The sequence below is a fragment of the Ovis aries genome, chromosome 23 (genome assembly GCF_016772045.2).
Source record: "Ovis aries strain OAR_USU_Benz2616 breed Rambouillet chromosome 23, ARS-UI_Ramb_v3.0, whole genome shotgun sequence".
Classification (NCBI taxonomy): Eukaryota; Metazoa; Chordata; class Mammalia; order Artiodactyla; family Bovidae; genus Ovis; species Ovis aries.
In genome coordinates, this window is record NC_056076.1 from 56,326,004 (window position 1) to 56,338,318 (window position 12,315).

General features: G+C 45.7%; 1 protein-coding gene across 8 annotated transcripts in view; it reads left to right on the plus strand.

The window, feature by feature from the left end:
- Positions 1-12,315, plus strand: part of WDR7 (WD repeat domain 7) — a 355,172-nt gene continuing 342,857 nt past the window's right edge. For all 8 annotated transcript variants that reach the window (XM_060405554.1, XM_060405555.1, XM_060405557.1 and 5 more), the window contains exon 1: positions 1-233. The gene's annotated coding sequence lies outside the window, so the exon portion shown is untranslated. The remainder of the gene's footprint in view (positions 234-12,315) is intronic.

Below are 12,315 nucleotides of genomic sequence, written 5' to 3' on the forward strand. Positions count from 1 at the left end.
AGTTGGCGGGTGTCAGCTGATTTGCTGCGGCGGCGGCGGCGGCGGCGGAGGCGGTGGAGGCGGCAACGGGTGCCTCGCAGCCGCACTAGCGAGGCGGAGGCTGGGCTGGGGTTCCAGTCCGAAGTTTCCGCGCCCGGGTTTGCCCACCCGGCGTCCCGTCCGGACACGTCCCCGCCTGGTCCTCTTGGCCGGAGGGACGGGAAATAGCCAGGCACATGATGAGGCTGTGACAGGTGAGGGAGCTCTCGGGCTTTCCCGGGGGCGGGGGGGGTGTCCCAGCGCGGCTGCGCCCCCGCCGTGGGGCTCAGGGGCCGGGGCTCGGGGCGTCCCCGCCCCCCTCCCTCTGGAGGCGCGTGGCCGCCGTCCGATCGCCGCCGCTGGAAGCTCTGATCCGTGCCGGCGCCAGCAGGTTCGGGCCCGCAGCTCGACGCCAGTGCCCGAAGCGTGGGTCCTGCCGGAGGTCGTCGGGGCCCCCCGGCCTAGTGAGTGACAGCGCTCCTGCCGACGCTGGCTCTCCTCTTGGGATGGGACCACCTTGCCCCTCCACCCCCAGTGGCAATCTAAACCGAGCGAGCTGCTTGACGTTGACGGGTGGGTGGTTCTTGACAGGGCTTTTGGGAAATGTGTTTGCTTTGGGGGTCCACACAGCCCTTCCCGATGCTCTTTGGTTTGCCCTTGCCTAGGGTGCTGAGACATCTGTTAGTACACCTGCCCGCTCTCGTCTCCCTGCCCTAGGACCTGATCTAAGCGGATACCTGCCCCCTGCACCCACTTACTTGGTGGGTCCCAGCGTTCTGAAGCTCTGTGCTTGGAGTTAGCCATACCTTGGATTCAAAAGCTGCCGTTTTGTGCTTTGATTCACTTGCTATGTCAGTTTCTCATGTCCTAGAATTTGAAATTATGGCAGCTGCATCACAGGAAGCGTTGGAGTTGATGCATCTGATTTTAGGGTTCAGTGAGAGCTACAGTTTGCTTTCACAGTAGCATTTGACGTGAGCCAAAAAAGGCAAGCTGTGACTCTTTGATATGTTTATCATTTAGGGCTTTACAGGCAGGATGTCAAGATCGCCTGTTATATGAGAGAAATTGAGTTTTGAAATATACACACTGTTTCTTTATAAGCAATTTGTGACAGTATGGGGGTGGAGGACCACTTAAAAGTGAAAATAGTGTTGAAATGCCTTTGGTATTACGAAGAATCAAAGCTTACCTTGATTTCATCCAAAATAACATCTTAGTTATTTCAAATTGGGCAAACAGAACAGTATAAACACGTATTAAATGCCTGGTTAATTTTCCTTTTTTTTTTTTTTAAGTATTTTATTGAAACATAGTTGATTTACAATGTTGTGTTAGTTCCTGGTGTACGTGTACGGCACAGTGATTCAGTGATACGAATATATACTAGTCTGCATTTGCTAATCTCAAACTCCCAATCCTTGCCCCCTGCACCCACCCTTCCCCTTGGCAGTCACAAGCCTGTTCTCTGTGTCTGTGAGTCTGTTGCAAGGATAAGTTCATTTGTGTCATATGTTAGATTCCACACATGCATTTTTTCTTTAATTTTATTTGTATAACTTGGTTTTGGTTGTGCTGGGTCTTGCTTACGGTGCAAGCTTTCTCTAGTTGCAGCGAGCGGGGCTTATTCTCTAGTTGCAGTGCATGGGCTTCTCACTGCAGGAGCTTCTCCTGCTGCGGAGCAAAGGCTCTAGGGCACGAGGGCTTCAGAAGTTGCCCCTCGCGGGATGAGTTGTGGTGGCACACAGGCCTAGTTGCTCGGAGGCATGTGGAGTCTTCCCGAACCTGGGATGGAACCCGTGTCCTCTGCATTGCAAAGCGGATTCTTAACCACTGCACCACTAGGAAAGCCCCCCTCCCCACCCCACCCTTTTCTTTCTTTTTTAATAGAAGGGAATACCAGCCTTTATACTTGGATTCTAGCTCAGAGCCATTTTAGACAGTATAGCAAAGTGGGAAAAGGCACAGATCCTGGGACCAAGACTCATATTCCAGCACGAGAATATTAACTGCCTGACAGCTCTCTAACGTTCCCGCAGTCTCTTCAGTCAAGTGGGGAGAGGACCACCCCTTCTAGTGGCTGTCACGGCTGCCTCTGCCCTAGTGGCCAGCCTGGGTACTCACCCTGCAGGCAGCTCAGCTGAGACTCAATTCTGTGGGTCTCAGATCACTGATTAGGGTGGTTCTTAGTGAGTTATTGAACATCTGAGGTAGCCCCTACCTCCAGACATTCTGAAGCAAGAAGTAGGAACGCGGCCTGGCTCAAGGACAGCGTGTGATCTTACGATTTCCTTTAACAGATAGAAGCTCTGTTTTGAAACAGGAAGTGAGGTGGCTGGTTTATCTGCAGCAGACGAGCACGGCAGGCTCTGCAGGTAGCGAGTGGGGTGTTGCGCTTGTCACCTTGTCACCAGAAGGTGGACTGACATTTAGCCTTGGTGGTGTCCTCTATGCGAGGTCAGTCTTAGGGTTTGTTTTGGATCTCAAATGCAGAGAGTTGGGTTAATTGTTTTCAATTCAGCGATCATCACTGGGATGTTCTCATATCTCCTGGTTTGCTTTTTCCCCCCATTCTTTGTCATTTGCTTCCAATTTCCACCCCCTTCCGTTGCCCACCAGCCCACAGGCAGCCATTGCAGCGTGTGTGATATGCATCCTTCTGTTGGCATGTGTTCTTCGGTATATGTTGTTTTGAGCACCCGCATTTTAACTTTATAGAGATGATATTGTGCATGATCTCATTAAATTTTTTTCTCTTCCTGCTCTCTACTATTTTTAATAGTATTTATTTGTTTATTTTTGGTTGTGCTAAGTCTTGATTTCCGCATGTGGGCTTCTCTTTTTAAAAAAAAATATTTATTTTTATTTCTTTATTTGGCTGTGCTGGAGTCTTAGTTGCGGCTCGTGGGATCTTCCTTGCCGGGAACAAGATCTTTTTGTTTCAGTATGTGGGATCTAGTTCCCTGACCAGGAACGGAACCCAGGCCCCCTGCATTGGAAGCACGGAGTCTTAACCGCTGGACCACCAGGGAAGTCCCAGGCTGCTCCTTAGTTGTGGGGGGGGGGAGGCAGGGTAGGGGGAAGTGCTACTCTAGTTTCAGTGCTCGGGCCTCTGTGGTGGCTTCTGTAGTTGCAGAGCGTGGGTCCAGGGCTTGTGGGTCTCAGTAGTTGGAGCGTGTGGGATCCAGAACACAAGCTTAGTAGTTGTGTTGCAGGGATTTAGTTGCTCTGCAGCATATGGGATCTTTCTGAATCAGGGATGGAACCAATGTCTCCTGCATTGGCAGGCAGATTCTTTTACCATTGAGCCACCAGGAAGCCCCACTATCTACTAAATAAGGATCTATTTATGTTGCCATCTATTGCTTCTAGTTGCTGCAGAGTATTTCAGAATTTGCATCTCCTACAGTTAATACTAGGGCTTTCCTGGTGGGTCAGAGGTTAAAGCATCTGCCTGCAATGCAGGTGACCTGGGTTCAATCCCTGGGTCGGGAAGATCCCCTGGAGAAGGAAGTGGCAGCCCACTCCAGTTTATTGTTGGGAGAAATATCAATAACCTGAGATATGCAGATGATACCACCCTTATGGCAGAAAATGAAGAGGAACTAAAAAGCCTCTTGAGGAAAGTGAAAGAGGAGAGTGAAAAAGTTGGCTTAAAGCTCAACATTCAGAAAATGAAGATCATGGCATCTGATCCTATCACTTCATGGGAAATAGATGGGGAAACAGTGGAAACAGTGTCGGACTTTATTTTGGGGGGCTCCAAAATTACTGCAGATGGTGACTGCAGCCATGAAATCAAAAGATGCTTACTCCTTGGAAGAAAAGTTATGACCAACCTAGATAGCATATTGAAAAACAGAGACATTACTTTGCCAACAAAGGTCCGTCTAGTCAAGGCTATGGTTTTTCCAGTGGTCATGTATGGATGTGAGAGTTGGACTGTGAAGAAGGCTGAGCACCGAAGAATAGATGCGTTTGAACTGTGGTGTTGGAGAAGACTCTTGAGAGTCCCTTGGACTTCAAGGAGATCCAACCAGTCCATTCTGAAGGAGATCAACCCTGGGATTTCTTTGGAAGGAATGAGGCTAAAGCTGAAACTCCAGTACTTTGGCCACCTCATGCGAAGAGTTGACTCATTGGAAAAGACTCTGATGCTGGGAGGGATGGGGGTAGGAGGAGAAGGGGACGACAGAGGATGAGATGGCTGGATGGCATCACAGACTCGATGGACGTGAGTTTGAGTGAACTCCGGGAGCTGGTGATGGACAGGGAGGCCTGGCGTGCTGCGATCATGGGGTCGCAAAGAGTCGGACATGACTGAGCGACTGAACTGAACTGATAGTTAATACGCGGACTCCTTTCTTTGTGGACGCCCATCTAGGTTTCATTTTCCTGCCACTTCAGGCAATACTGTGATAAACGTACCTTTTAGACCTCTGTGATGCTTTCTTTGAGATATCTGTCTAGCAATATGACTTCTGGATCATAGGGTGTTTGTGTATTTTATTGAAGGTTTGCCAGATTGTGTCCCCAGAGCTTGGCCTATCTTCCTGCAGGCAGTTCAGGAGAGTTTCTGTATCCTTGTATCCCTACTGATGCTCAGTGTTATCCGGCAGACCTCTGGGTACAAAGTGAATCTCATTTTGAATTGCTTTTCACTATTACTCATGAGTTTGAGTCTCTGTTTATGAGCATTTTATCTTTTGGGGTTTTTCCTTTTGTAAAATTGTTCATTCCTTTACCGATTTAAAAAAATTATTTATTCTTTAATTGAAGAATAATTGCTTTACGGAATTTTGTTGGTTTCTGCCATTCAACAGCATGAGTCAGCCTGAGGTATACCTATGTCCCATCTTTCCTGAACCTCCCTCCCATCTCCCTTCGCATCCTACGCCTCTAGGTTGTTCCAGGGTCCCTGTTTGGGTTCCCTGAGCCACACAGCAGACTCCCACTGGCTATGTATTTGGCATATGCTTTACCCATTTTCATTCTGAGGTTTCACACTTTTCCTTGTTGATCTTCAGAAGCTCCTTGTGTTTCCTAGATTGTTGTTTATTGTTTCAGTTGCTAAATTGTGTCCTGCTCTTTTGCGATGTGCCCAGCAGACCTCTCTGGGTGTGGGATTTCCTAGACGAGAATCTTGGAGTGGGTTTCCGTTTCCTTCTCCAGGGCATCTTCCCGGACCAGGGATCAAACCTGTGTTTCCGTGCGTTGGCAGGTGGATTCTTTACCACTGAGCCACCTGGGGAGCCCACTTCCTCAATTCTAGTCCTTTAAATATTTTTTCTGTTCCTATTCTGTCATTTGTCTCCAACTTTATTTTATAATGTCCTTCATTGAACAGAAATTTTCAATTTGACATAATAAAATAAAAATTTTTTTGCCTATGCTTTGTGCTTTTTATTAAAGAAATCTTTCCGCAATTCTGTGTCACAAAGTTATTCTCCTATTTTATGTACTACTAACTATAGTTTTCCTTTAAATTTATAGGTCTCGCATCCATCTGGACTGTTTTTTGACATGTCACAAGATAGAGATCCAGATTATTTTCCATATAGTGTGTCAGACTTCCTAGTGTCAGTCTCTCCTTTCCCCATGGAGAAGTCCTGCTACACTCGCTGTGTGTTAAGCTCTCATACAAGCTCTCAACACTGCGTTCTGTTCCTTTTTCTCATTTCTTTGCTTATGTTCCAATATCACGCTGTTTTAGTACTGTGGCTTTGTGTGATGATTTTTTTCCTACCTAAGTAAGTCTTTCCATTTATTTTGTTTTCGCTTTATGTTGAAATACTTATAGATTAAGGAAGTTGCAGAAGTGCTACAGAGAGGTCTGATTTCCCCTCTGGTTGCATTTCATGTAAATGCACCCAGTTTCCTTCCATGATTATATTTTATACAACTCTAGTAAAATAGTAAAACCAAGAAACTGACGTTGGTACAATGCCTTATGTAGTGCTTTGCCATTTTATCACCTGTGTCGATAGATACCTGTAACCACCACCACGGTCAAGATACAGAACTGGAGACTTCCCTGGTGGACCAGTAGCTAAGACTCCACACTCCTAATGCCAGGAGCCCAGGTTTGATCCCTGATCAGGGAACTAGATCCCACATGCTGCAGCTAAGACCTGGCAGAGGCAAGTAAATAGATAATAATAATAATAAAAGCTACAGAACTATTCTGTCACCACCAAGACCTCTTTCAAACTGCTTCCATACGTTCCCACCAGCAATGTAGGAGAGACGGAGTGTCTTTGCATCCTAGCCGGCATTTGGTATTATCACTATAGTTCATTGTGATCTTAATTTATATTTCCCAAATGGCTAGTGATGTTAAATTTCTGACAAGGCAAGTTTTCCATTCTTTTTTGATTTTCAAAGTTGGCTTGACTATTTGTGCATTTTTATTCTTTTCTATGTATTTTGAAGCTGCTGCTGCTAAGTTGCTTCAGTCGTGTCCGACTCTGTGTGACCCCATAGACGGCAGCCTACCGGGCTCCCCCATCCCTGGGATTCTCTAGGCAAGAATACTGGAGTGGGTTGCCATCGAGTTTCTAAAAAACAATACACCTAGAATTTTGATTTACTGTGCATTGAATGTATGTCTATTATGGGGAAAATTGATGTCTATAACGTTAGATCACCTTATCCAAGAGCATGGCATAGTCTTCCATTTATGAACGAGCAGAAAGAAAAGTTTTGTAGTTTAAAAAAAATATTGTGAATATATACTAATTTAAAGTAGATTATTGCTGATAGAAGAAAACGCTACTGAATTTCATATATTGATATTTTACCTTTGTGTGTGTGTTCTACTTGACAGAGATCAAAATTTGTAGTACAAATCTTGAAATAATTTTGGTAGTTGTAGAGTTAGGCCTGGAGCTAGGTAGCATTTTTTTTTTCTTTTAATTTTTGGCTGTGCTGGGTCTTCCTTGCTTTGCAATGCAGAGTGTGGGCGCTGGGGCCTGAGGGCCTCCGTAGTTGCGGCATGCGGTTCATTCATTGTGGCTCCAGGCCCTGAAGCAGAGGCTCAGTAGTTGCAGTGAAGGGGCTTAGTTGCTCCACAATATGTGGAATCTCCCCGGACCAGTGATCATATCTGTACCCTGGGCATTGGCAGGAGGATTCTCATCCCCTGTACCACCAGGGAAGTCCTCGGTAGCATTTTTATTATCGCTTTATCTGTTACATTTTTCTGTGAAACTGTTTTGTTTGTTGGAACAGATAAGCTCAATGATTAGAGTGTGGGGTCAGTGAGGTTTATAAATTCTCGTCCCATTTTGTCCATTTCACTGCTGCACTTTACACAGTGTCCTCAGCCTTACATGTGTGGATGCCCGTGATCGTGGGCAGAGCCCTCTGAGAGCTTTTGTATGGATCTGTGTGCGCTCAGTTGTGTCTGACTCTTTTGCGACCCCATGGACTGCAGCCCACCAGGCTCCTCTGTCATTGAAATTTTCCAGGCACGAATACTGGAGTGGTTTGCCATTTCCTACTCCAGGGGATCTTCCCAACCCAGGGATCGAACCTGAATCTCTCTCGTCTCTTGCATTGGCTGGCGGATTCTTTACCACTGTGCCACCTGGGAATCCTGGATCTGTATCTGATACTTAAAACTGCTTTGCTGATAAGAGCACAAAAGATAATGTTGGAAGAAGTCTTACACTATGACTGTATTCAGCAAGTTCTGTCCAAGTGAAATGTTTATTTCTTTTGTATTAAGTAACATAGACACTAAATTCATAAAATAGTAATTAATTTAAGTAAAATTAGCCATCTTTTCCAAAATGTGTTGGTGATGTTTAATGAAATTGTAGGTTCTTTGGCCTGATAGTCTTGCGTTAGTAGTCATCAAAAAATGTTGGAGCAGTGAAATGTTAGAGCACTGGTCAGTTGAGGATGGAGAAACTTTCTGAAGTATTGCGAGTTAGTCTGCAGGCTCTTGCAGAATGGAAAACTGCTGGAAAGACATGGTGGTTTAACCACTGTCTCCCATCCAGTTAGCAGTTGTAACTTATGACCCTTCAAGCTCCCTGAAGACATTTTACTAGTGTTTGGCACATACATATTTCTTTATGAATGTTGGTAGGTAGTATAGGTCAGTAATAACAGGTTGATAGAATGTGCCAGTTACCTTCTGTCCTCATATTCAAGTTTTTCATTTGGCTGTCTTCCTTAAGGGCTCTTTTTTCTAAACATTTCAAATATGAACAAACAATAAACATCACCATTCATGAGGAAAACCTTACACTAATGAAGCACTGGTTTACTAAGTTTAAGAAACTTAAAGTTACTAAGTTTAACACCTTAGTGAGTGTGGTAACAATAACTTACAGTAAACCATGTTAGTTGACTTGCTGCATAGGCCCTAAGACATGTCTTACTGTGTACGTGTCCCAGACAAAATGAAAGAGGCTAGAATAGAATATAGGTGCAACCTGTAGCTGCAACTACAATTAGTATGCTGATGGGGATTTTATTAAGGGGATTCGTATTAATTGTTGACATTGTAGAAAAATTCATTGATTAAAAAACTGAAATCCAAAGCATGTAAGATCAAGATGTATTTTAATTTGTTGATGGGTTTTTTAAAGCCAGGCACACGTTTCATTCATTCATTTCAGTTCAGTCACTCAGTCGTGTCCGACTCTGCGACCCCGTAGACTGCAGCATGCCAGGCTTCCCTGTCCATCACCAGCTCCTGGAGCTTACTCAGACTCATGTCCTTTGAGTCGGTGATGCCATCCAACCATCTCATCCTCTGTCGTCCCCTTCTCCTCCTGCCTTCAATCTTTCCCAGCATCAGGGTCTTTTCTAATGAGTCAGTTCTTTGCATCAGGTGGCCAAAGTATTGGAGTTTCAGCTTCAGCATCAGTCCTTCCAGTGATTATTCAAGACTGATTTCCTTTAGGATGGACTGGTTGGATCTCCTTGTCCTACAAGGGACTCTCAAGAGTCTTCATTCGTTACTTTGTTCATTTATTCAGTAAATATTTGGGTACCTCCTATGTAGCTGAAATTCTAGGCACTGGGAATACAGTATAGAACAAAAGAAACATAAATAATCACCTTCATGGAATTTATGCTACAGCGGCAGATTCAGACAAGAAATAAGTAAATGAAGCATTTGGTATGTTGAATGATTGTAAGGGCTCTGGAGCAGTATAGTAAAATACTGTTGGGGTGGTGGGTTTTTCAATTTATACTGGTTAGGAAAGGCCTCACTAAGCAGAGAACATTTTAGCAGAGATCTGAAGTGGGTCAAGGAGCTCCAAAGAATGACTTGCTGTCCGCTAAGCTGGGGAAGACTGTGGGAGGGGCAGGTTTGGGGAAGAAGACCAGAGACTCACTTCTGAACCCGTCAGAGTTGAGAAGCTTACTAGCCATCCAGATGGAAGTGCTGAATGGGAAGCTGCGTTTGTGAGTGTGGAGTCAGAGGAGAGCCCCTCGCTGGGAACTGGGGAATTGTCAATGCATAGCTGGTCTTTGAAGTCACGAGGCTGGGGCTTCCCAGGTGGCTCAAGGGTAACGAATCCACCTGCCAATGCAGGAGACACGGGTTTGAGCCCTGGTCTGGGAAGATCCTACATGCTGTGGACCAACTAAGCCCCTGAGCCACAACTCCTGAGCCTGTGCTCCGCAGCTCCCGAAGCCCGAGCACCCTGGGGCCCACACTGGGTAGCAAGAGAAGGCGCCGCAGTGAGAAGCTCTCCCCGCAACTGGAGAGCAGCCCCTGCTCACCACAGCTAGAGAAGTCTGTGCAGCCACGAAGACCCTGCACAGCCGAAAGTACATACATACATCAATAAAGTTACATTAAAAATAAAACTGTGAGGCTTGGGGAGATCACTGAGGGAAGCGGGGAGGGCGTGTTGCCAGAGGAGAGAAGTCCAAGGACTCCGCTCTGAGTATTCCCACGCTTAAAGGTCAGAAAATGAGGGAAAGTGGAAACTAGCGCCTCGGAGACTAACGGTAGCAGCAGCGTGTGGAGACGTGGACGCCAGGCGGAGAGGACTTTCGAGGGAGAAGTGTGAAGTGTTCCAGTGCTGCTGGTAGGGCAGGAAAGAGGATCAGGACTTGACTTGGGCTTAGCAAGGGGGAGGTTTGGGTGACCTTTCTAAGAACATTTGTGCGGCAGGTGGAACGCTGTGCGGTGGTTGTCTGTGTATATGGAGGGGGGTGATGTTACAAATGAGGACATTCCGATGTTTCCTCAGGGTTTGCAGTTAGTAAGTGGAGAAGGAAATGGCTTACCCACTCCAGTATTCTTGCCCGGAGGATTTCACGGACAGAGGAGCCTGCTGGGCTGCTGTCTGTGGGGTCGCAGAGAGGCGGAGACGACTGAGCGACGGAGCATGCGCAGTTAGTAAACAGGGGAGCTGGGCCCCCCCCCCAGTCCGTGTGGCTCTCAAGTCTTCACGTGTACTCAGCAGACCTGACTGATCCCCAGGATACTGTGGCAGTTCATCTTCTGGTTGGGGAAGCACGTTTGTTTCTTTTTCTGGGTTATTTTACTTTATACACCATGAAAAGCTTCAGTGCTCAGGGTTTTGATGGCAGTTTCCTTTCTGAGGGGAACAAGTGGGAATGATTGGGGACGGTGTTGAGAGTCGAGTAGGTGAGGGAGCTGAGGTCAGTTTTACCAGATGAGCTCTGTTTTCCCCAAGATGTAGGGGCTTGGTGGGCGTTGCTTGCTTTTGCCTAATCGGTAACTCTTGAAACAGGCAGTTTGGTGATGGGTAGAGCATAAGTAGCTGCAGAAATTTAAAACATGATTCATAGGCCTCGAAGTCTGTGAATCATTTTTAAAATTGGGATGTATTTTTGACCAGATAGTCTACAGTTCTTCAAAGCCCAGCTCTCACATGCTCAGGGCCGTCTTTGCAATGAGAAACAAGTGGAGTCTTCTGTTACCATCTGCTCATTCCACATGTTCTTTTGAAACAGGATCCTGGAACTTCCTTTAGCAAAGCCTTCCTGAAGTGTCAAGTTCCCTGGAAGCAGATTTCTTTCCACTCAAATAAGAAAGTATAATCTTGGCAACTTAGCGGCCACCTTAGTGTTGAGAAGGTGAAGTCCCTCACTGACTCTAATTCTGAGGAGGCAGCTCAGTGATTCCTTCAGTGCATTTTACAACCTAGCTGTCTCACTGCATTATAATAAGCAGTCTTCATCATCTGATTCAGGTTTTTCTAAGTCTTCAATGAATTGACCACAAAAGCACAAAACAAGCACAAAGAAAATTCATAATCATAATGCCTACTACCTTCATCACACCGTGAATTTGAGTTGAACACATTTTTTTTGACAAATGATGTAGGGATGTTCTGTGAATTTGAACAAACCTTTAAAGAATCTTTTCTTCAGTCATTGCCTTGGTGGCGAGTACGGTCAGTCACTTAGCCTGTAGTCTCTGCTTTTCATTATCCCTGTTGATAGGTGGCGGCCTGCCTGCTCTTGTTCATGTGTGTGTGCCCATTCTCAAGAGAGAGAATTTGAGTTTGTTTTTGTCTGCAGGCCTCAGAGGGCCTGCCTGGGGCACAGGAAGCAAACAGACTGAGGCAGCGTTAACTCTCCTATGAAGACGCCTGTGTTCCTGGGCTGGACGTGTGTCTTGCTCTAGCATTTGAGCATTAGCAAAGCAGTGTAGAGAGACGAACACTGCCCTGATACCAGAGTTTCTATATAATCTTGACTCTCGTAGCTTTTAGAAGTCATCTGGAATACCAGTATCCCATGAGATTTTGCATAACAGGATGGTCTTACCAGAGTGTCACTCCCTAGGTTATTCACAGTTTTAAAGGGAGAAAAGAGTTATGGTGGAGCTAGCGGGCAGTCACCGCCTTAGTGAAGTGGTTACGGTGGCATCACCGACAGTGGGACAGCGTGATGTCACGTGCCTCCCATTGATGACGCAGTGTGAAGGACACTTGCCCGAACGCGTCACTTAAGCCTGCTGATGCCTTTAGATCCGACTTCCAGTTTATAGGAAAAGCAGGAGACAGATGAATGCATGATAAGTGACATCATAAGTACAATTAGATCCGAAATGTGGAACATTCTTCAAGCAGTTGGTTTTGTTTTTTAAAGTTAGAATGAAGCATGAAAGTCAGTATGAAAAATGAAGTGACACGTGTTCTAGAACTAAAGAGCAAGGAGGCATCACAATCAAGTGCAGTGTGTCAAACTTGAGTGGTTATTTGCTAATATTAGTAAATATTTATTTAGTGATCTTTATACTATTTTTGAACTTTCTGTATATTTAACGTTTTTTTAATAAAAAATTGGCGA